We start from the raw sequence: 22,743 nt of genomic DNA on the forward strand, positions 1-22,743 counted from the left end.
AAAAAAAAAAAAAGAAAGAGAGAGTTAAGAAAATGAATGCTAGAGTGGCCAGACTGTTTAGATTTATTTTCTGGCTCTACCACCTCCCTCATGTTACTAAACCATGTGACACTGAACAAGTTAATTTATCTTTTTGAGTCTTGGATATATGGGATATGGATACTATAGTATCTGCTTCATAGAAACATTGAGAAGGCTAAAGAAAATAATTATTGTAAAGCACTCAGTATATTCTACATACACAATAACTGTTATCCTTTATTATCCTTATTAAATTCACTCTTATTATCATCACCATCATCATTTTTGAAAATAAAATACGACTTATTTTATGTCATTCAATGTTCCTACACTAAGAACCCGCAGCTTCAGGAAAGAACACATGCAGTGTTAAATAGGTGGATATGCCTGAGTAGCTACAAGAGTTCAATCAACCCTAACAATAGATGTGATAATGAGGTGATCTTTAGGCATTATTTCCCCAAAAAAATATTAGTTTCCATAAACTGTATTACAAAATAAATTTTTGCAAACATGGCTGTCCAACTCATTTGTCATTATGATATTATCTAGTATAGTCTCTGGTATGTAGATGGTCTCAACACATAAGTGCTAACTGTAGCTAAATATGTCAGAATCATGACATAGCGTCATTTAAAAAGTCATAACACTGAAAATGTTCCAGACAATGAACTATATCTCTATTAATTTTCTAGTGTTCTGAGTCTTATAATGCAATAAACTGTTAACCTACCCAAATTATTAACATTAGTTTTTATTTTTACACTCCATCCTTCAAGTAATACATATTAAGTATAGGCTGTTAGGTGTTTCCTTAGGATTCTAAAAATATACATGAAGTCATTGTCTATAGCCTTGTTACCCAAAATATAAGCAACATTAGCAACACTTGGAAGCTTATAAAAACTGCAGACTCTTGCAGAAAGCCTGGGTGGTTCAGTTGGTTGAGCACTGACTTCAGTTCAGGTCATAATCTCACTGTTGCTGAGTTTGAGTCCACATAGGGCTCTATGCTGACAGCTCAGAGCCTGGAGCCTGCTTCAGATTCAGTGTCTCCCTCTTTCTCTACTCCTTCCCTGCTCACACTCTGTCTCTCAAAAATAATAAAGATTAAAAAAAATTTTTTAATGCAAACTCCCAGGCCCTAAACAGGTGCTCTAACTTAAGCCTCCTGAATCAGAGGCTTATTTAAAATTTTTTTTTAATTTTTATTTATTTTTAAGAGAGAGACAGAGTGCGAGTGGAGAAAGGGCAGAGAGAGAGGGAGACAGAATCTGAAGCAGGCTCCAGACTCTGAGCTGTCAGCACAGACCCTGATGCAGGGCTTGAACTCACAGAACCATGAGACTATGACCTGAGCCAAAGTAAGACGCTTAACTGAGTGGGCCACCTGGGCCCCGCAGAGCCTAGTTTTTAATGTTTATTTATTTTTGAGAAAGCATGTGCATAAGGGGGGAGGGACAGAGAGAGAGGACAGAGGATCTGACGTGGGTTGTGGTGACAGCAGAGAGTCCCATGTGGGACTCAAACTCATGAACTGTGAGATCATGACTTGAGCTGCAATCAGTTGCTTAACTGACTGAGCCACCTAAGTGTCCCCAGAGCCTACATTTAAACAGGTCCCTAGGTGGTTCGTGAACACATTCAAGAGGAGCACTGGGCTGAACATAGAATCACTGATGTTTATAAAAATATACATTCTTATAATCTAAGTGGAAAACCAATTATACTGAACATCTTAAGCAACTAAATAATTCTTTAATAATTCAAAAGATTTTTTCAGACTACATAGATGAATTTTTGTAGAAGTACCATTTAAAAACTTGTCACAGAATACACTTTTATGACAGGTGACTATAACTCCAAACCATAACCTGTCATAATAAAGAAACAAAGATACTAACCTTGTATGAGATTGCTTGCTTTTGGCCTTCTCTGTTGATATATTCTGAGAAATTTTTACCAAGGTTTTCTTAAATGTTTATTTTTTTATTTGTGAGAGAGACAGAGAGAGAATGTGTGTGTGCAGAGGGGCAGGGACAGAGAGAGAAGGAGAAAGAATCCCAAGCAGTCTCCATGTTATCAGCGTGGGCAGACTCCCGGCTCAGTCTCATGAACCATGAGATCATGGCCTGAGCTGAGAGCAAGAGTGAGTCACTCAACTGAAGCCATGGAGGCACCCCAATGCAGGAATTTTAAGTGTGATAAAGTCTAGATGAAAGGGGGAAAAGGGAAGATTTACCAGATGGAAAGAGGCATTAAATCTTCCTCTATCTGAAAAAGTCTAATCAGAGTTGAAGTTCAAGGAGGTGGTCGTTTACGTCATTTGGGAAACGTGGCAGAAGCAGAGTTCCATGTGACATGACAGCCAAGAGCCCCAGCTCAACGGGAGCTATACTGGGTCCAAAGCAGGTAATTTGGAACCTAGGGCTGGATTAGATGAGAACCCAGAGGCACTACACCAGGAGTCAGAATCAAGAGTAATCTTATGGGAACAAATTTCAGGTGGGGTCCTGAGCTGGTCTGCCCAGGGTCAGGTACAGAACTGGTCAAAGCAGTACCAGGTATCAAAGATACCAGAAGCACATGACATTTAATGTGCTAACCAAAAAATTCCATTTGAGAAAGAAACCGGAGGCATCTCAGCTGGTCCTGTAGAACTAGCATTTGCTCCTGGTGTAGCTAAGGATTTGCTACACCACACAATGTTAATGACCAATGCATTATAGTATGTTCCAATTAAAGCTCATTATAATAACTGTAATCAGATCAGATGAAGGAAATAAGTTCTCTCCTATGCCTTCTTAAAGTTTAATGACTTTTGTGATCAGCTCTGGAACAAGGTTTTCAAGGTACTTGAAGTGCCCAAAGATGACCATTTTTTGTATATTTAAAATTTATTATAGGAAAGTTTCCTCAGTGTGTTTCTTATGTGGCATTTCCTGGATTAAGGGTCATGAAATAAAATCACCAATAAATTAGAAAGCATAAAACACCACTGCGTACTGTGAAAATGGCCTGGGTCCAAGAACAGCATGCAAAAAAGCAAGCACTTTGCACTCCTTAAACCCTCCTACAATTTCAGCGCTTATTTATTTATTTATTTATTTATTCACTTTTTTTATGAAAACCCTTAGATACACATCGCAGCAAGGACTTTCTATCCCCTGAGTTTCCTAGTTTCCTTATTTAAATGCTGATTTAAGAGCTGGCCGGAGCAGGCTGACTATACGTGACAGGTAGAACCCCTTCTCGACAAACTTAATAGGGAACCAACATTGCTACATTGTAAGCACACTACTTTCAGATATAAGCCCAAAGTCCACGTGAACAGATGAAGTGTCAACAGCATATAAAAATCTCTTTACAGTCTTCGTTTTCATAAAAGAACAAGTGTAGAATTGTGTATCAGCATTCTGTGCTGGGCAGACAAACATTCTGTCAACTGAAACGGGCTCACCAGTCTACTGACTGTCCCCAAAATGGGCTTTTCTTCATCATTTTGCCTCTTTATGACCCTCCTTCCCTATACAAATTCTTTTTTCAAGGTCAGTGTAAATTCTTCTCTGAAGTCTTCCCAGACCCCTTCCCCAAATGGAAGGGACCACTTCCACTATCTATTTAGAAAGCCTCTTTTCCTTCATAAAGATATAAAAAGAAGTTGGCCAATTATATTTACACCAATCATCTTTTGCATGTAAATGTGGTTTATAACCAGTCCCATATGTTCCTGACAGCAGTCCTACGGTGCCGCGTGGTAAGTTCCCCACTCTATCAGAATTCAGTGGTGAACACAGCCCTTCCCCATGCCTCCTCCCACATCATGCCACTACCCATGACCACACTTAGCACTAAATAGACAATCAATACTAGATAAATAATAGAATAAGGGAATGAATGGATTGTGGATAAAGTGCAAGTACACTTTATCAAAAGGACAAATTAATTGTAAAGACCTCTGAATAAATGTGGTTTGTAGAACTATATGCTCAGAAGAAACCTTCTACTCTATAGTTAACACAACCCTGGTGTACTTAGTTCTATCCCTTAATAATCTACAGGACAGTGAGGTACAAGTGAGGATCATCTGAAGAGCTTTTAAAAAATCTTGAGGTCTCAGACCATAGATGTACTGCATCAGAATCTCCAGGGAGATGGGAGGGAATGGGGGAAGAATATCTTATCATGGATCTAAATTACGTCACTAGAATCCACATCTAGGGTCTGTTTCCATTCAGGTAGCTGTAGGTGGCTCCTAGCTCCTTCTTTGTGGCATAGCACCTCTAACCTTTTATAGCAGCAAGACTTTCAGAGAAAAGTCTACATGCCAGCGTTCTGAGCAAAATGTCTGGCATTAGCTTTGAGTAGACCAGCTTTGATTTGGTCACCAAATCCCTTTCCCTTAAACAAATCCTTCAGTCAGTGATAGACATAAGCCCATTATAATAACTAGTGGAAGCATGAAACCCAGTCAGACCTACTTTACTGAGTAATGTAGAACCATATTTGAAAGGGGGAAATGGATGCTGGGGAGGCCATCAGAAGGTATCACTACCAGTTTATTTTCTCTACTAGAAAGTAAGTTACTAGAAGGCAGAGACAGCAGCTCAATCAGCCATCCAAGTGGTGACCGCAGGGTCTGTATTTATAAAGTATCAATATAAGGATCAGCCAATAATTTCTTTATGGTCATAACAACTTAAAATTAGGATATATTAAAATGATTTTGAAAAATGTAGGGGCACCTGGGTGGCTCAGTTAAACATCTGACTTCAGCTCAGGTCATGATCTCATGGCTGGTGGGTTTGAACCCCACATTGAGCTCTCTGCTGACAGCTAAGAGCCTGGAGCCTGCTTCAGATTCTGTGTCTTCCTCTCTCTCTGCCTCTCCCCCACTCACCCTCTGTCTCTCTCTCCCTCTCTTTCTCAAAAATAAACATTTAAAAATTTTAAAGAGAAAAAAATGTAAAGTTATTTATGTGCATTATCACATTTGCATCTCACTAAAAGTCTACTAGGCAATGAATGGCATATTAGTTTCTGCCAGCAAATGAAGAAACTAGTGATAAAATGTTAAATGTTTGCCTAAATTTACACCTCTGTTTAGCCAGGATCAGAATCCCAGTCTTCTAACTCCTTCTCTAGTGATCTTCCCATCTTATTATTCTGGACTTTGCACATTTGAATAAAGTAATAATAATAAGGCCTTTTATCCAAATGATGACAATTTTATATAAAACTAGTTTCAATAATGGCTATGGCAAAGTTGAATTTTATGTAAAGTCTATCTTCCACAGAGCTTTGCATAACTTACATTATCTACCCGCCATATACAAAATAATGGCCAGTTTAGAAAATAAAATTTTAAAAATGCCAATGAAATCCACACTCTATATTTTAATTTCTATGTCTCTTGGTGACATTTAGCATGTCACATTCAGCCATATCAGAGAATTACGCGGCGCTTTTAATATGCCATCCAGAACAAAAACCTCAGCATTCACAGATGGCCAGAGGAAATCTAGGAGACGCAACAAGGAAATCATTTGGAGAAATTTGTCTTATCTTCCTCATCTGACCTCTTATCTTTGATACCCAGCTACCTCCTCTGGCATGTGACCCAGAAGTACAGTCTGAACTTTGTATTCCTGTAGCCTTTTGAAATGATTTTTGCTACTCTCTGTGGAATATTATTACTGAACTTGGTTATTCTTTTGGCTTCCCTTCCCTGATGCCTTCAAGGTCTTGGAAATGGCTTAACTCTTAACCCCATCCATGTTCCTATTACTAACCTGGCATGCCAACCCTTGGATTTGATGTCTGACTAGCCCTGTTGTGCCAGTATCTGGCAAAAGCTACAGACTGAGTTTTAATTTGGAAAATGCAAATATGCTTCTCATTCATTTATTTGAGACAACAGGCAACCTCCGCAGAACTTCTGAGACAAAGAACTAAACCTAATCTGTATGCCTCAGCACCTACAAAAATACCTAGTGATGCCTTTCTCAATGTGGTCTTCATACCTGGTAAATCTCTAGGGGCAATATTTGCTCAGAAACCAAAATGCACACACTTAAAGGCTCAATCTTATAGAAGCCCCCCATGCTCATTTCCTGCAGAGCTTTGTTATTTCATCTGTGATCCAGGATATTCATGAAGCAGCTGGTTTGGAGATGTACTTTTCGTGGAATGAGGTGAAGGAAACACTAGAGCAGAACCCATTTAGAGCACTACTTTCGCAGAGGGCTAAATTAATGTCAGATCTTCGTCTGCAGTCCTTCTCCTGACTGTGGCTTGTAAGTCATCAGAAGCGTCCTGATGCTACCCGCCAACATGGTCAAAAGATGGTGCAGACCCTAGTGAGTGGGTTTCCTTCAATCAAATTCTATGTGCTTCCAGATGTGAGAGGCTGGAGTGATTCTCTTTTCATTATTAATCAACCACTAGAAAGCAAAGTTATAGTCAGAGAGAAGGAAGAAATAATTGGTTTCTTATGTTTTGCAAAATAGTATTTCTTAAACTGCCTTCAAACTGTAATCTGAAAGATGGTGGCTCATTTCAGTGAAATCACAAAAATCATTATTTATAAGGATGAGAAATCTGCAGGACTGGATGAGGAAATCTGTTCCTTTCATGTTGTAAGAATGTCTATTACCACCTATTCTGCTATAGAATCTGTTAAAAGAAACTTGCTACCAGATTTAACTATAATTTTGGAAGGTAAGAGTCATACTACCAGATAGCTCCATTTTAAGTTTTATAAAATTCAATGATCGTCATTAACAGTTCATTCCTTCCTTTAAAGATGCAAAGTGGAAACCCCTTCCAACTGAAAGTTGATGCTAAAAGTAAGTCAACAGATTTTCTTAAGATACTCCTCTATGGGGTTTCACTCTCATTCCTTTCTGAGAGAGGACATGCTTAGTTCTAAAATTGAACAGGGAAAATATCCAGGCCTCCTGTGACATCAAATACGCAGTGCCCATAAAGCAGAGAGACCTTTCTCAGGAAATGAAGTGGGAAGTGAGGGACACTTAGCAATGACTCTGATCCCTGTTTACCCTTTTTCTCTACACTGGCTACTAGCTGTCAAACGATAGTACATTTCAGCATTGTATGGAGGTTCACTAAAAAAAAAAAAAAAAAATAGAAGTACCAGGACACATTCCAGGAACAACCTGATTGAATAAGCCTGAAGAAATCTTGAGAGCCTGTATTGTAACAAGCTCTCAGATAATGCTGGTAACGTCACACAGATAACACACACCGAAGTTAGATCACTACTCTAGGCCCTACTTCCTCAGAATCCCTTGAGTTGGTACACTATATAGTATCCCTTCATCAAATTGTTTTCCCTATAAATAGATGTTTTCTTGGAAGAATAGTGAGAAACTGATCGGAAATGAACAGGCTTCCAAACAAAGTTGTTTGTGGATACAAACTGCACACCAGGGAAACTGTCTTAAATCATGAAGCAGCAAACAACTGCAAGAACACAGAAGGGAGCAAAGTACTACACAGAACTCAGAAAACCCAGCATAAATATTAGATTATATTGGCCACAACATCTCAAGCCTTTAGCCAAAAGCAGCAGAAACGTCAGTGATTGAGACCGTCCTGGTATTGTGCCATCGACTACAGAAATAACTGGTAAGCCTACTTCAGCGTTTGTGCAGGTAAAGGGAAAAAGTCCACTCCTCCCATTTTTGTTACCCTGAGGGACCATATATGTGACCAAACTTGTTGATACTAAATGGCTCTAAAGGAGTTGTTGCTTTTAACTGTATCAAAGATACGTCAAGATACTTACTGTATCTTTTGATTTTTAATTTAAAATTGTCCTATATTGACCAGTATAAAGTTCTAGTTTAGACTCAACCAATTGATAGCCCTGTTGATGAAATACATTGGCTGAGTGTTTTTGGTGTGTAAATGAGAATGCCTTCAGTGAAACAGAATAGTTTCATAGGCATGTGGCCTTTTGAGTGGGAAGAGATTTTCAGGGGATTAAAACTATTTTGTAACAGCTGCTTTCAAGTATGATGTACTCCAGCACTGCTTAGCCAACCTGATAAAACCTCACTCATTTTACAGTCTGCCTGTGAGTAAAACAGGGTTTTTATCATCTCCCAGGAAGCCAAGTCATCACATTGCAATCTCTGCCAAAATGTATACATTATTTGTAATTAAATGCTTTATCACCTGATAAATATCTTCATGTGACATGTGTGTTGCTTATTTTTCTGGATAAAAAGTAACATGTCTGCTTATATCATATTTACTGTGTTCATGACTGCAATTTGGCTCACTGTAAGAGAGTTAAAATCAAAACTCATTCAAGAAGGTGGGTGGGGGACGGGTGAGGGGCATTAAGGAGGGCACTTGTTGGGATGAACACTGGGTATTCTATGTAAGTGATGAATCACTGGGTGCTACTCTTGAAACCAATACTACATTGTATGTTAAATTTGAATTTAAATAAATATTTTTAAATATGATAAACAGAATCATAAAAAAGTCATTTGTAATTCCTGCAGTGATAAAGACTATTGTATTTAGTGATGCCTTTCAGAAACTTTTGCTTTCCATCAGCAAAGTAATGGGAGTTTACCCCTTCTCTTTGAAGATCAAGGGAATTCCCTTATTTCACTTAATCACATCTTCTTCTCTGTCTGGCAGCCTTAATCTGTGGCTGCTTCTTTTGACTCATATTATGGTCTTGGTGTCACTACCATTGTCCTGTTTATTGTGAGATCATAAATCACTGTCTCTTTGGGGATTTTTTTAAAAAGTGTAACCTTGCTATTACTTCCCAAATTATTTTTCCTCAAGTCAACACTATGTTCTATCATGCTTTTCACATCATATTCAGTAAGTATCTTTCTAAAGGGAAAGTTACCTATCGCTGCCTGGCAAATTATTCTAAAACGTAGAAACTTAAAACAACATACATTTATTATCTCACATAATTCCCGTGACTCAGGAATCTGAGAGGGACTTGCCTAAGTGGTTCTGGCGTAGTCTCTCATGATGTTGTCATCAAAGATGTCAGCTGAGGCTGTGCCACCTGTAGACTTGATGGGGACCATCTTCCAAGATGGTTGGAATTCACATGGTTGGCAGGTTGGTATGGCTATTGGCAAGAGACTCGATTCCTCACCATATAAACCTCTCTATTGTGTTGAGTGTCTTCATGGGACATTGGATGGCTTCACTTAGAGCCAGCAATATACGATGGAGTGAGGTAAAAGCTACATACCCTTTATAACCTAGTTTAGAAGTCACACATCTAAATTTCTCCAGTATCTTATTGGTTACAGAGGCCAGCCCTTCTCCAGTAGAGGAGAGAAGTAGACAAAGACATGAATACTAAGAATAAGAAAAAGGAATATAATTCCCAGAGAGATAGTTTTCATAGTTACCCACTGGCCCAAAATTATTTGTTCCTAAAATTAAGTCAAGATTACAGTCCTTTTCAGAGGACTGAGACCAAAGGGAAATAGTGGGAGCTACTGAGGTCCCAGAGTACTAACAGATCACAAAGTTGTGACCATCAGAGGGTCCCTACATGTAGGTACAGCAAATGGTCATGTGGTCAACATCAGTAAAATCAGAAAGAAGGTAAGACCTCTGAGATTACAGACCTGTGGTCATAGGGGCTTTCTACAGAACACTTCCAAAAGAAGAATGCACAGAGCAGCACAAGATGAAGGCCCATAAGTAGTGATTCTTAAGGAAACCAATCTTAGCAAAGATTAATGCACAGCTTTAGGTAAATGCATTAAAGATTTTTGTGATGAGACAGAGAGAAATATCTCCCATTCAGAAGCCAAATGCAAAACACAAAAGTGCAAATATGCAGAGACAAAGATATATGAAATAAAAAAGAGGTTAAGAAAGAGTAAAAGCAGATGCTGTACTTAAGAGGTTCAGCTTCATACACCTGAAACTAGACTGCAGGAAGTGCAAGGCCATCTGCAGAGGCCTGCAGCCATCAGATTTTAAGCACATTTCTCTAATAAAAGATGCCTTGTTTGTTCATTTGACCTGTGTTGAGGACTGCTGCATGCCAAGCTTTGTGAAGAAAACCATGATTCTCATGGAAAAGACCACATTAAAAATGAAACCAGGAGACGTGCCTGGGTGACAGCCAATTAGGCATCTGACTCTTGATTTTGGCTAAGTTCATGATCTCAAGGTTGTGAGATGGAGCCCTGAGTCAGGCTCTGCACTGACAGTGTGGACTCTGCTTGGGATTCTCTCCCTCTCTCTGTCTCCCTTTTCCCTCTCCCTCTCTCTTTCTATCAAAATCAATAAATAACTTTAAAAAATAAAAATGGGATCCATGACTGTCCCTACTTCTAATCTTTGATGATGGAAAAATGTACTGGTCGCATAAGAGGGGAAAGCAAATAAATAAAAATTACACTATTTATCCCAACATTTTAATTATGTTATTTAAGTTCCCAGGCTAAATGTGTAGGGGAGGCATTGCAGAATGTACTTAATTGCAATCCCAAGGGCAAGATAAATGTTAATTTTGTCTAAAACTGCTCTGATTTTTCTCAGGCATTCCCACAGACATTTTCTCAGGCATTCCCATTATCTAGGGGGTGGAAAAAAATAACAATGTCTGATCCGGCTTATAAATTAGTCTGATGAAATATGCAGTCCTTTTAGGTAATGATCAGTTTGAGGACCATTGCTCAGGATGTCAAGTATGGGGGAGAGGATTAGTGTGACCCTGTATGTTGAGGGAAGAGTCTACTGATCCACGCAGCTTCACCTAGGGTCTTGATGGTTCTGGCCCAAGTTGCGTCTGCATTTCTGACATGTGACTGGCCTAGCTACAACCCTGAGTTGTCATTCCACCTCTGCTGCTGATGGCTGCTTCCTCTCCCCAAGAACCTGCTTTTCCTCAGCCCAGTGGCCCTACTCAGCTCCTGCAGAGTCTCTACCACATGCTCTAGCAGGCCTGGTTGAGCTCACCCCATCTTTTGAAGTAGGGAATCACCTTGTTCTTGCCCCAGCAGGGCCAGTGACAGGTTTGTTGGCTCTTGACATAACGCCTGAAAGTAATGGGTAAGTTGAATACATAGGCCTCCTAAAGGGAATCAGAAAACAACCTTATGCTCTTGCCATCCAGAGCTAACCTCCTCCTCTGGAGCTAGTTTTTCTGCCTCCCATAAAATCTTGGAAGTTACACAGTTTAGTGCTTACTCTCAGATAATAAAAGTTCCTTCAATTAATTCCAGTACAAAAAAAAGTGTCATTTTGGTAACTACCATGTCCAAAAGAGGAGTCTGAAAATATATATGTAATTTCTAAAATTTACTTAAGGTTGAATTTTCTTTCTTCCTTCAGTTTGGGCCTGTAGCAGTGTGGATACCTGCAGAGGGAAAGCAGTGGGTGGTTGTTTGCCTTCTTTATTTCTTGTCTCAGCCTTCTCTTTCTTCCTTCTACTCACTGGGCTATGGAAGGAAGAAGGGGGAAGGGAATGGAACGGTGGGATAGGTTTTATTTGGCTGACACTGATGTCCTCTGGTGCAAGTTACCTCTGGCCAAAGCCCCTGTTGAAAGCCTCTTGTGAGCACTTCTGTCTTTCTGATTCTGCTGGGCTCTAAATACAGCCCCTCAACTGTGGCAGGGTCCTTCCTGCCATCAACAGCTTTTCCTTGGCTAAGACACTCATCAGTTCACCTTTAGTTCTTTCTTTGGTGATGCCGTGTGTTCCAGCAGAAGCCTTCCTGGGCTTTTTTGCTTTTAAAACAGTCCCAGGCCAGGGGAGGAACAAGATGGTGGAGCAGCATAGAGACCTTGAGTTCATCTTGTCCCTGCAATGCATCCAGAGCAACAACAAACCACTTTGGACACCTAAGAAATTGATCTGAGGATTAACACAACAATCTACATAACTTGACCTACAGAAGTTGGCAGGTACACAGTTCAAGGAGGTGAACTGGGGAGAGAAAAGCTGTGGAGAGTAGGAAGCTCTTTTTGCTAACAGTTGGAAGATGGGAGGAGAATGCGACACACTGGGATAGTGCAAGGAAAGCACTTCCCCAAAAGTAGCAGGAGAGAAAGAGAAAGAAAGAGTGAAAACACTCCCAGGAGAGTGAACAAGAAATCTGTTCCCAAAGATCATTGACTGCAAGAAAGAAGAGGGCTTCAATTCCACCAGGATTCTATGAACAGTGGCACACAGAGTCTGAAGTCTCAGCGCTCGTTGCCTGGTGGTACTTGGCTGAGGAAATAGGGCCAATCCCCAGGAGCAGGCAGCATGGTCTGAGGGGTCCATGTGCCACGCAGGAGAAGCAGTTCCTCTGCTTGCAGTGCATTTGGTAGAGGCCATAGGCATCCCCACAGGCAACGGTCCCAGCAGACCCTGGAGAGCAACCACATTTGCTGGTAGAGGGACAAACTTGCCAGAGTGCGGTGAAACCTGGCACCAGCTGTGTGTTGTCGTTTCCCATAATCTCTAAACCTCTGCCACTGTGTGACTGTATGAACATTTTCTGGGGAAACCCAGCACCTGCCATTGCTCTGCAAGACCCTCCCCCCGGAGAGTCCTCACAAGTCCAAGCCGCAGGTCTCTGAATCATGGGGTTTTGAAACAGAGCCCCATCTGAGATAAAACTCTGAAGGGAGGTGCCACCTCGAAGGAGAACAGCTTGGATACAGACAGGGTAGAGGTGGGTAGTGGATGGAGCCCTGAGACAGGGGAGGGAAGCTTGATCACAGGTCGGTGAGTGCTCAAAGTTCCTGTGAAGCTATTTCCACCTCTCCCACATGCACATACATGTCACGCTGATTCACTCCAGTCAGCTAAGCAGTGCCACCGAGTGGAGAACAGAGCCATTACACCAAGGCCTGCCCACCGGATCCCGCCAGGCACATCCCCAAGAAGACCAGCACAAGTCATTCCACCTTCTTAGAGGAAGGGCTATAAGAGGCTTCACAGTTTCAGTTTTAGGGGAAACTGGATGTAACTTCATTCAGGTTTCATTCTGTTTGCCAGTTCATTTATTTGTTCATTTTCTTTGCTTCTGTTTCTGCTTAAATTGGTATCTTTTTTTTATTTTCTTTTTTCTTTTCTTTCTTTCCTCATTCTTGGATACTTGGATACTTTTCTTTTTTTCCTCATTCTTGGAAATTTTTATTTTTATATTATTTTATTTCTTTACTTTATTTTTTATTTTTAAAAAATTTTTATTCTATTTCATTTTATATATTTCATTTTATTCTATTTCCTTATATAATTTTTTACATTTTTTCTTACTTTTTCCTTTCTTTCCATTTTTCTCTATTCTATCAGTTTCTTTCAACAAAGAGACCAAAACACACCTGTGATCTAGCTTCATTTGGTTTATTTTCTTTTTGTTTTAAATTTTTTAATTTTAATTTTTTACTTTATTATCTTTCTTCTTCCAAAATGACAAAATGAAGGAATTCACTCCAACAGAAAGAAAAAGAAAAGTAAAAAATGACATCCAGGGGCTTTAACAACACAGACACAAGCAAGATATCTAAACTAGAATTTAGAACCACAATCACCAAAATACTAGCTGGGGTAGAAAAAAATAGAATCCTTTTCTGCAGAGATAAATATATAAATATAGTCCAGACAATATTAAAAATTTAAAAATTAAAAACCAAGATGCAATCTTCAATGGATGTCATGATGGTAAGAATGGACAAAGCAGAGCAGATTTGGAAGATAAAACTATGGAGAATAATGAGGCAGAAAAAAGAGGGAAACAAAGGCAAAAGATCACAATATAAGAATTAGAGAACTCAGACTTCTTAAAAAGGAATAACCTTCAAATCAGAGAAGTTCCAGAAGATTAAGAGAGGGGGAAAAAAAGGGTTTATGTGAGCAAATTATAGCAGAAAACTTTCCTAATTGAGGAAGGATGCAGACATCAGAATCCAAGAACAGACAACTCCCATTAGATTCAATAAAAACTGGCCTACACCAAGGATTATCATAGGAAAAAATTATGAAAGCAGCACAGGAAAAAAGTCCTTAACCTATAAGGGAAGACCGACCAGGTTTGCAGCTAACCTATCCACAGAAACTTGGAGACCAGAGAGGAGTGGCATGCTGAATTAGAAGAATATTCAGCCAAGAATTCTGTATCCAGCAAGGCTGTCATTCAAACTAGGACAGAAGGGCACCTGGGTGACTCAGTCAGTTAAGTGTCTGACTTTGCCTCAGGTCATGATCTTGTGGTTCCTGGGTTTGATCCCCCCATCAAGTTCTGTACTGACAACTCAGAGCCTAGAGCTTGTTTCAGATTCTGTCTCCCTCTCTCTCTGCCCCTCCCCCACTCATGTTCATTCTCTCTCTTTCTCTCTCTCTCAAAAAATGAAAAACATTTAAGAAAATTTTAAATAGAAAGAGAGATAAAGAATTTCTCAAACAAACAAAAACTAAAAGAGTTCATGACCACAGAACCAGCCCTGCAAGAAATCTTAAGTTAGGGGATGCTTTGAGTGGAGAAAAGACAAAACAAAATAAAAGAGACCAAAAGCAACAAAGACTAGAAAGGACCAGAAAACACCACCAGAATCAGCAACTAAACAGGCAACATAATGAGGCTAATTTCGTATCCTTCAGTACTCACTCTAAATGTCAATTAACTAAATTCTCCAATCAAAAGACATAGGGTAAGAGAATGGATATGAAAACAAGACCCGTCTATATGCTGCTTACATGATACTCATTTTAGACCTAAAGACACCGGCATATTGAAAGTAAGGAGATATGGAACCATCTATCATGCTAATAGTTGTCGAAATAAAGCTGGTGTAGCCATTTTTATATCAGACGAACTGATTTTAAAATAAAGACTGTAACAAAGGACAAAGAAGAGCATTATATAGTAATCAAGGGGTCTATCCACCAAAAAGATCTAACCATTTTAAATATTTATGTCCCCAATGTGAAAGAATTCCAAGTATATAAGTTAATTAACCATAAACAAAGAAATTCATGGATAATAATACTACAATAGTAGGGGACTTCAATACCCCACCTATAGAAATGGACAGATCATCTAAGCAGAAAATCAACAAGGAAACAGTGGCTCTGAATGACACACTGGACCAGATGGACTGATACATTCCAAACATTTCATCGTAAAAGGACAGAATATACATTCTTCTCGAGTGCACATGACATGTTTCCAGAACTGATTCCATACTGGGTCACAAATCAGCCCTCAACAAGTTCAAAAAGATAGAGCTCATACTTTGCAAATGTTCTAACCACAATACAATGAAACCCAATCAGTCACAAGAAAAAAATTGTAAAGACCATGATTACATGGGAGATTAAAGAACATCTTACTAAAGATGAGTTAACTAAGAAATTAAAAAGGGAATAAAAAGTACATGGAAGCCAAAGAAAATGAAAATACAAAAACCCCAAACCTTTGAGATTCAGCAAAGGTGGTTGTAAGAGGGAAGTATATTGCAATCACGACCTTCCTAAAGAAGGAAGAAAGGTCTCAGATACACAACCTAACTGTACAACTTAAAGGACTAAAAAAAAACCCCAGCAAATAACATTAAAAAAACCAGCAGTAGACAGGAAATAATAAAGATTAGAGCAGCAGAAATCAATGTGTCAAAATAAAAAAATAAAATACAGTAAATACATCAATGAAACCAGAAGCTAGTTCTTTGAAAGAGTTAAAAAAAATTGATAAACTCCTAGCCAGATTGATCAAAAAGGAAAAGGATCCAAATAAATAAAATCACAAATAAAAGAGGAGAAATCACAACCAACATCACAGAAATACAAACAATAATAAGGGAATATTATGAATCAGTAATCAAAATCTCCCAGCAAACAAGAGTCCAGGGCCAGATGGCTTTCCAGGGCAATTCTACCAAACATTTAAAGAGGCGTTAACACCTATTCCTTTGAAGTTATTCCAAAGAATAGAAATGGAAGGAAAACTTCCAAACTCCTTCTATGAAGCTAGCATTGCCTTCATTCCAAAACCAAAGACTCCACTAAAAAGAACTACAGACCAATTTCCCTGATGAACATGGATGCAAAAATTCTCAACAACATACTACCCAAACAAACACAACAGTACATTAAAAGAACTATTCACCACAATCAAGTAGGTTTTATTCCTGTGATGCAGGGCTGGTTCAGTATGTGGAAATCAGTCAATGGGATACATAGTATTATTTTTAAAAAAAAGGATAAGAACCACATGATCCTCCCCCAATAGAATCTGAAAATATTTGACTAAATACAGCATTCTTTCTTGTTAAAAACCCTCATGAAAGTAAAGATAGAAGGATCATACCTCAAGATCATTAAAGCCATATATGAAAGACCCACCACTAATACCATCCTCAATGGGGAAACACTGAGAGCTTTCCCCCTAAGGTCAGAAACACGACGAGGATATCCACTTTCACCACTGTTATTCAACATAGTATTGGAAGTCCCAGCCTCAGCAATCAGATAACACAAAGTAACAGAAGGCATCCATATTGGCAAGGAGGAAGTCACACTTTCACTCTTCACAGATGACATAATATTCCATGTGGAAAACCCAAAGACTTCACCAAAAAAACCTGTTAGAATTGATTCATGAATTCAGCAAAGTGTCAGGATTTAAAATCAATACACATAAATTGGCTCCATTTCTATACACCAATAATGAAACAGCAGAAGGAGAAATCAAGGAATTGGTCCCATTTACAACTGCACAAAAAGCCATAAAATACCTAGGAATAAACCTAGCCAAAGTGGTGATAATCTACACACTGGAAACTATGAAAGCCTTATTGAAGAAGACACAAAAAGTGGAAAGACATTCCATGGTCATGGATTGGAAGAACAAATATTGTTAAAATGTCAATACTACCCAAAACAATCTACCTATTCAATGCAATCCCTATCAAAATAGTACCAGCATTCTTCACAGAGCTAGAACAAACAATCCTAAAATTTGTATAGAACCAGAAAAGACCCTGAATAGCCAAAGGAAAAAAAAACCCAAAGCTGGAGGCATCACAATCTTGGACTTCAAGACGTATTACAAAGCTGTAATCAGCAAGACAGTATGGTACTGGCACAAAAACAGACACACTCAGATCAATGAAACAGAATAGAGGACCCAGAAATGGACCCACAAATGTCTGGCCAACTAATCTTTGAGTTTGTCTCATTGAGTTTGCTTCTTTCCTTTTGCAGAAGATCATAAGTAATTGGTATAATTTCTTCCTTAAATGTTTGGTAGAATTTGCTAGTGTACCCATCTGAGCCTGGTACTTTCTGTTTTGGAACAAGGCCAATCTTGACTTTAAAATGTCAAAAAAGGGACTGGGTGACTCAGTTGGTTAAGTGTCTGGCTCTTGGTTTCAGCTCAGGTCATGATCTTGCAGTTTTGTGGGTTCAAGCCCCACATTGGACTCTGTGTTGGCACTGTGGAGCCTGCTTGGGATTCTCTCTCTCCCTCTCTCTGCCCCTCCCCCACTCATGCTGTCTCTGTCTCTCTCAAATAAATATATTTTAAAAAATAAATTAAAGTAAAATGTCAAAACAACTTAGGAAATACAGATTTTTGAAAGATAGAAAATGTGTATAAGAAAATTTGCCTCCCTTTTAATTAATTGATTCTTATTAATTATTAACTATTAAATTTTATAAAAATTCTAGAGCTACACTACCCAATACAGTAGCCACTAGTCACTTGTGGTTATTTACATTTATATTAATTACTAAAATTCTTACCCAGTTACTTAGTAAGACTAGCCACCTTTCAAGTGGTGAATAGACAGCTGTTGCACTGGCTACCATATTGTATAGCACAGACATAGATTTTCATTGTCACAGAAAATTCTACCAGAAGGCGATTTTATTAGAGATTGAGATGAGGTTGAAAAAAAGGAAAGGGGATTTTAGATTTAATGACAGAGAGAGGCTTTAATGTGTGGCCTGAAAACTTCTTGAGACCTGTCAACCCACACACCGTGGGAGTGGACAATTAAACTGAAAACTGAAGTGTTCTGTACTTCACATCAAAATAATTGAGAGAGTGTAGACCTCAAGAGGTTTTGTGGTTGGGGGAATGGATGCACCTATAGAGACTAATGACTACTGATTGCTCAGCATCAGATAATTCAGAGAATGCCTGCATAGACAAAAAATAATGATAAAAACTAGGTGTCACCTCTGAAGCTAGTGTCAGGATATCCATAATTTTCATTACAACAGTTAAGTATGGACATTTTGATATTTCAGATGAAGCCAGCATTCTAATTAAAAATCTTCATCCCAGGAGTGGTCAGCTCACATTATATCAAAGAAGCCACTATCCAGAGGTGATTATTATAAGCACTCCAGCTATCATTATTTCTGATCACACTAGATGTTGAGCTAATTTGTAGACTGTCAAAAATGGGTTTTCACTTGTGAAATAAAATTAGTAGTTTGTTAACTGCGTGAAGACTATTAGAAATATACTTTCCTTAGTGATAGTAAATCCATTATAGAATGTGAATTGAATGAAATATTTTAGATATACTCTTATCCTTGCTTGCTTGGAGTCATTTGGTAACAAAGTGATTTAAATGCTATTCAGAACACCTGAACAAATTTTGTCCTAGCCTCTGTAGGTTAGATTAATCAGAGTTGCTGATGAAGTGGCAAACTCTTGGGAAACTTCACCACAAACCAAGACAGTGTAGAAATGAGGAGTGGATATTATTTGGAGATCGTTTTCTATGGGTTTTTCTGACTTCTGCATGTCTCTGTATAGAGGTGTTGGCTGTCCTTGTTCTGAACTATGTTCAAGGCTTACTGTATTGGGAACAGCCTAGGATGGTAAAGAAGAGTTTCTCCCTTGGACAGTTGGCAGTGGTTTTGTTTTGTTTGTTTATTTGTCTTTTAAAACAGGAGTCAGCTAACAATGGGCCTCATTCAGCCTGAAGCTTATTTTTGCAATGTACTATTAAGTTAAAAGTCCTTTTCAAATTGTTAAAGTCATAAAACAAACAAACAAACAAAAAACAAGCTACTTAACCAACAAAGCCTAAAACACTTACTATGTGGCCCTTTTAAAAAAAACACTTGCCAAACTTTCACTGACAACTTTGAAAAATAAAGAAAGATAGTATCTTTCTCCAGAACCTAGGGTACTCAGGCTTTCGATTCAGTATAAGAGATTCAGATTCCTCTAAACTCAGACTTACTCTGCTGGAAAGTATGTGATTGGGTATGCAAGTATAATCTGGTCCTCTTCACATAGCCCTGTGGGAACTGGGGCTCAGAGAATCAGTGTAAATGTTCTGGCTATTGCTATTGTTGTCAGTAATAACCATCCTTTGTTGTTACTCCAAGGTTCTCATGTCTTCTGTCAGTATTTGCAAGACTATGGTAGATGAACATGAGAGATGACAAGTAAGATAAATCTCAGATCCTTCACAATTCTTGACATTTGCTGACAATAGAAAAGGTCACAGAATCATGCCTCTGGAAGATTATCACATCTGCTTTAGGGCACCTTTCACATAAGGTGGTGGTAAGAACACACCAAAGAACAGAGAACTGGGACCCTGTGAAGACTGCAAAACAGGTTTATGAGCTGCATGTACCAGCTAACTAATAAAGTTTTAATAGCTAGTGCTCACGCAATGTTGCCCCTGCTCTGTGTGTATGTGTGTGTGTGTGTGTGTGTGTGTGTGTGTGTGTGTGTAGTGGAATTTTGTTGGGACTTTCTTTTCAAACCCTGGAATTAAATTTCTTGGGAGGCTGTCATTATCTACAGAGAAGAAATTGGTTCAGGTCAATTTGTAATAAGTTGGCACCTTGTAAGCCTTCTATAATGGAGATGCAACTTTAGGTGAAATGTCCATTAATAGGCAGAATGAAGGCTAAAAAATTATGTTCAATAATAGAAAAACTAAGAGTTTGTATCTTAAGTACTTGATACAGTGTTAATGGTCAATGAAATAAAAAATGGACAGCTTTCAAGATAAAAATTAAAATATTATTTGGACTTGCTATCTCTACTACTGTTAAAATAATATTGTTAACACCCAGGCTGTTGGAGTAGTATAATTAACCAAAAACTATTCCACAGGAGGTTGTAAATGATCACACTTTAGAAACTTCGGGATGAAATTCTACAGTTTCTTACAAAAACTGGAATGATTAAAAGAGTTCAAGTATGTTCTAACATTTATGTTTTATCAGAAAATGTATAGAATGCAAATTAGAAATAATAACTAAATTATGAAATTTAAATAAGAATGGAATTTTGACACCATATATATGTCAAGATTATAGCTAGAGACAATTTTCACATTAAGTGATATAATGATTATGTATGGAGAACATGTTATTGACCTCTTAAAAGATATTTACCATCTCCTCTTTGCTTTTTAAAATGTTCAGTTAATTGTGCTCAACAATATTCACATTAGAGTTTCCTGAATGGCTTGTATCATCTCCTGGTGCCTGGATAGATAACTTTTATTTGTGGCACACATTTTCAGTTATGAAACAGCACTTGTTAGTCCTGGCATTAGGTAGCAGCTGAAGACATGTTGCATATAATAAGAATATTAATTTTATTCTCCATTTACTTGCTAAATTGTAAACATAGTTCATCCTTTCTAAATGGGTAGAACCTCCTAGAGCAGCATTCTAGAGCAAAGGTCATTTCCACATATCCATGTGGGGCCTTGTCAACACAAGGCACAGAGTGTCGATGGCCTGGATTCCAAACAAAGCCGTCTGGGGCCCTTGATGACCACTCAGAACTTTCTCCTTTCCTTTCTCCCATGCCCCTTTTCTTTTTTCTGTTTTGTGTCCTCCCTTTCCTCTCTGTCATCTAGTGGGTGTACCCATGTACCCCATGTACATGTAGGTGCTGTTTTCTCTGCTGGTAACATTCATGATGTTTCTACACCACCTACATGCTATCAAACACAGTGCCTCGCATCATGTGTGTCACATCTCTGAATGACTGACAAGAGTCTCACTCTCCTTTGAAAATGTTTTATAACACTGTAGACACACCAATGCTCAGAGAAGGGCTTTCAGGATGGATTCTAACGCTGCTCAGAGAGCAGCAAACAAAGCTCACCCATGAGAGAAGACTCCAGAAGAGGAAGGTCCTTTCTGTTGGAAATTTACTTTGTACCCTAGACAGGTAAAATTTCTGCCTAGACGGCCCATGAGTTACATTTGTCCTACTGCTTCTCAATGTCTGAACTCGGGGAACTCAAGTCAACCTTTCACTATTCTGTGAGTGCTCTGGAATTAGCATTTTCTTTGCACATGTTTCCCATAAATGCCCCACAGAGCAGTTTCGGCTGGCTGCTCCAGTAATATAGACATGCATTTGGTGTTTTTCTAAACATGCCAAATATTGGCTCTGGATGCCTTTTCCAAAGGAATTCATATTCTTGGAGGAAAGAATTTTTTAAGTATAGAATGTTGTAAACTATTCCCAGGCATACCAGACCCTGACCACTAGGGAGATGTGGTCTGGAAGATTGAGCAGGCATGATATTACTTCCTCAACTTTTCTTTACTTTGTGTTCCAGATGGAACTACTTAAATGAAGTCATAGCCTAATGTGCATGGAACAGAGGCCAGGAGAAAAAAAATAAACAACAGTATTCCCATATATGCGTGTCTTGTTTTATGTATACATATGTAAGGGTAATGTAAATATATATGGATATATGTAAATGTATATATAAATATATAAAAATGTATATATAAATACATTTTTTCTCCAAACAAGTATTCAATATTATTTAAAAAGTATTACATTTGTATAATTCTTATGATTTTCAAAGTGCTTATATATACACACATATATGTTCTTCCTAGCAATTCTATAATTAAAATATTCATTATTATCTCCATTTTGTAAGTGTGAAAGAAGAAAATAACCAGTTATAGAGACAAAATTAAAATCTAGAATTCCTGATTCTATTTTGATGCTCTGAACTCTATACTTTAGAAGTTTGCTACTCAAAGAGACTACAGTATTTCTCTTAAGCTAATGATACGCTGATTCCCAAAATATATAGCATATAAACCAATATGTTTTCCTCATAGATCACTTCCACCCCGTTGTTTGGAAGTAAAGATGTATTATAAGTGACCATGCCAGTCTGTTGAATTGTTCTGCATTGGAATTCCATTTTCAAATAGAGCTTCTGAAAGGAGGTTGTTAACAGAACACCTAAATCAATTCACCAGATCTTCCTTCAGTATGAAGACAAACCAGAAAATAACTTCTCTTACTGTATCATGAGAAATATTGAATGTGTAAAAATAAATGGGTAATAAGAGGAAATATTGTAGCAACAAATTGTTTATGTACCAGCCCAGTCTTTAAATCTTGCTGTGTCCTCCTTAGAACTGAGGCAGTGCCAGGCAGATACCCCAAACGCTTCATGGCTAAGAGCACTAGTTTCATTTTAAATCTGATTCACAGAAATTCATACATAAATGATAACAATCAGCAATATCTTATTTATTTAAACTTACCCATCATCATTCTCATTTTGTGGCCTTTAGGGAAATCTATTCATAGACTATCATTGAAAGAGTAAATATTAGTGGATTGATTTTTAAGTGATATTACTGTCAATTGCTACCCTAATCAAGGTGAGTTATTTCTACTACATTGTTTGGAAGGAAAAACTGCCATAAGAAATCATCATATT

This window comes from Suricata suricatta, chromosome 7 (genome assembly GCF_006229205.1).
Source record: "Suricata suricatta isolate VVHF042 chromosome 7, meerkat_22Aug2017_6uvM2_HiC, whole genome shotgun sequence".
NCBI classification, from domain to species: domain Eukaryota; kingdom Metazoa; phylum Chordata; class Mammalia; order Carnivora; family Herpestidae; genus Suricata; species Suricata suricatta.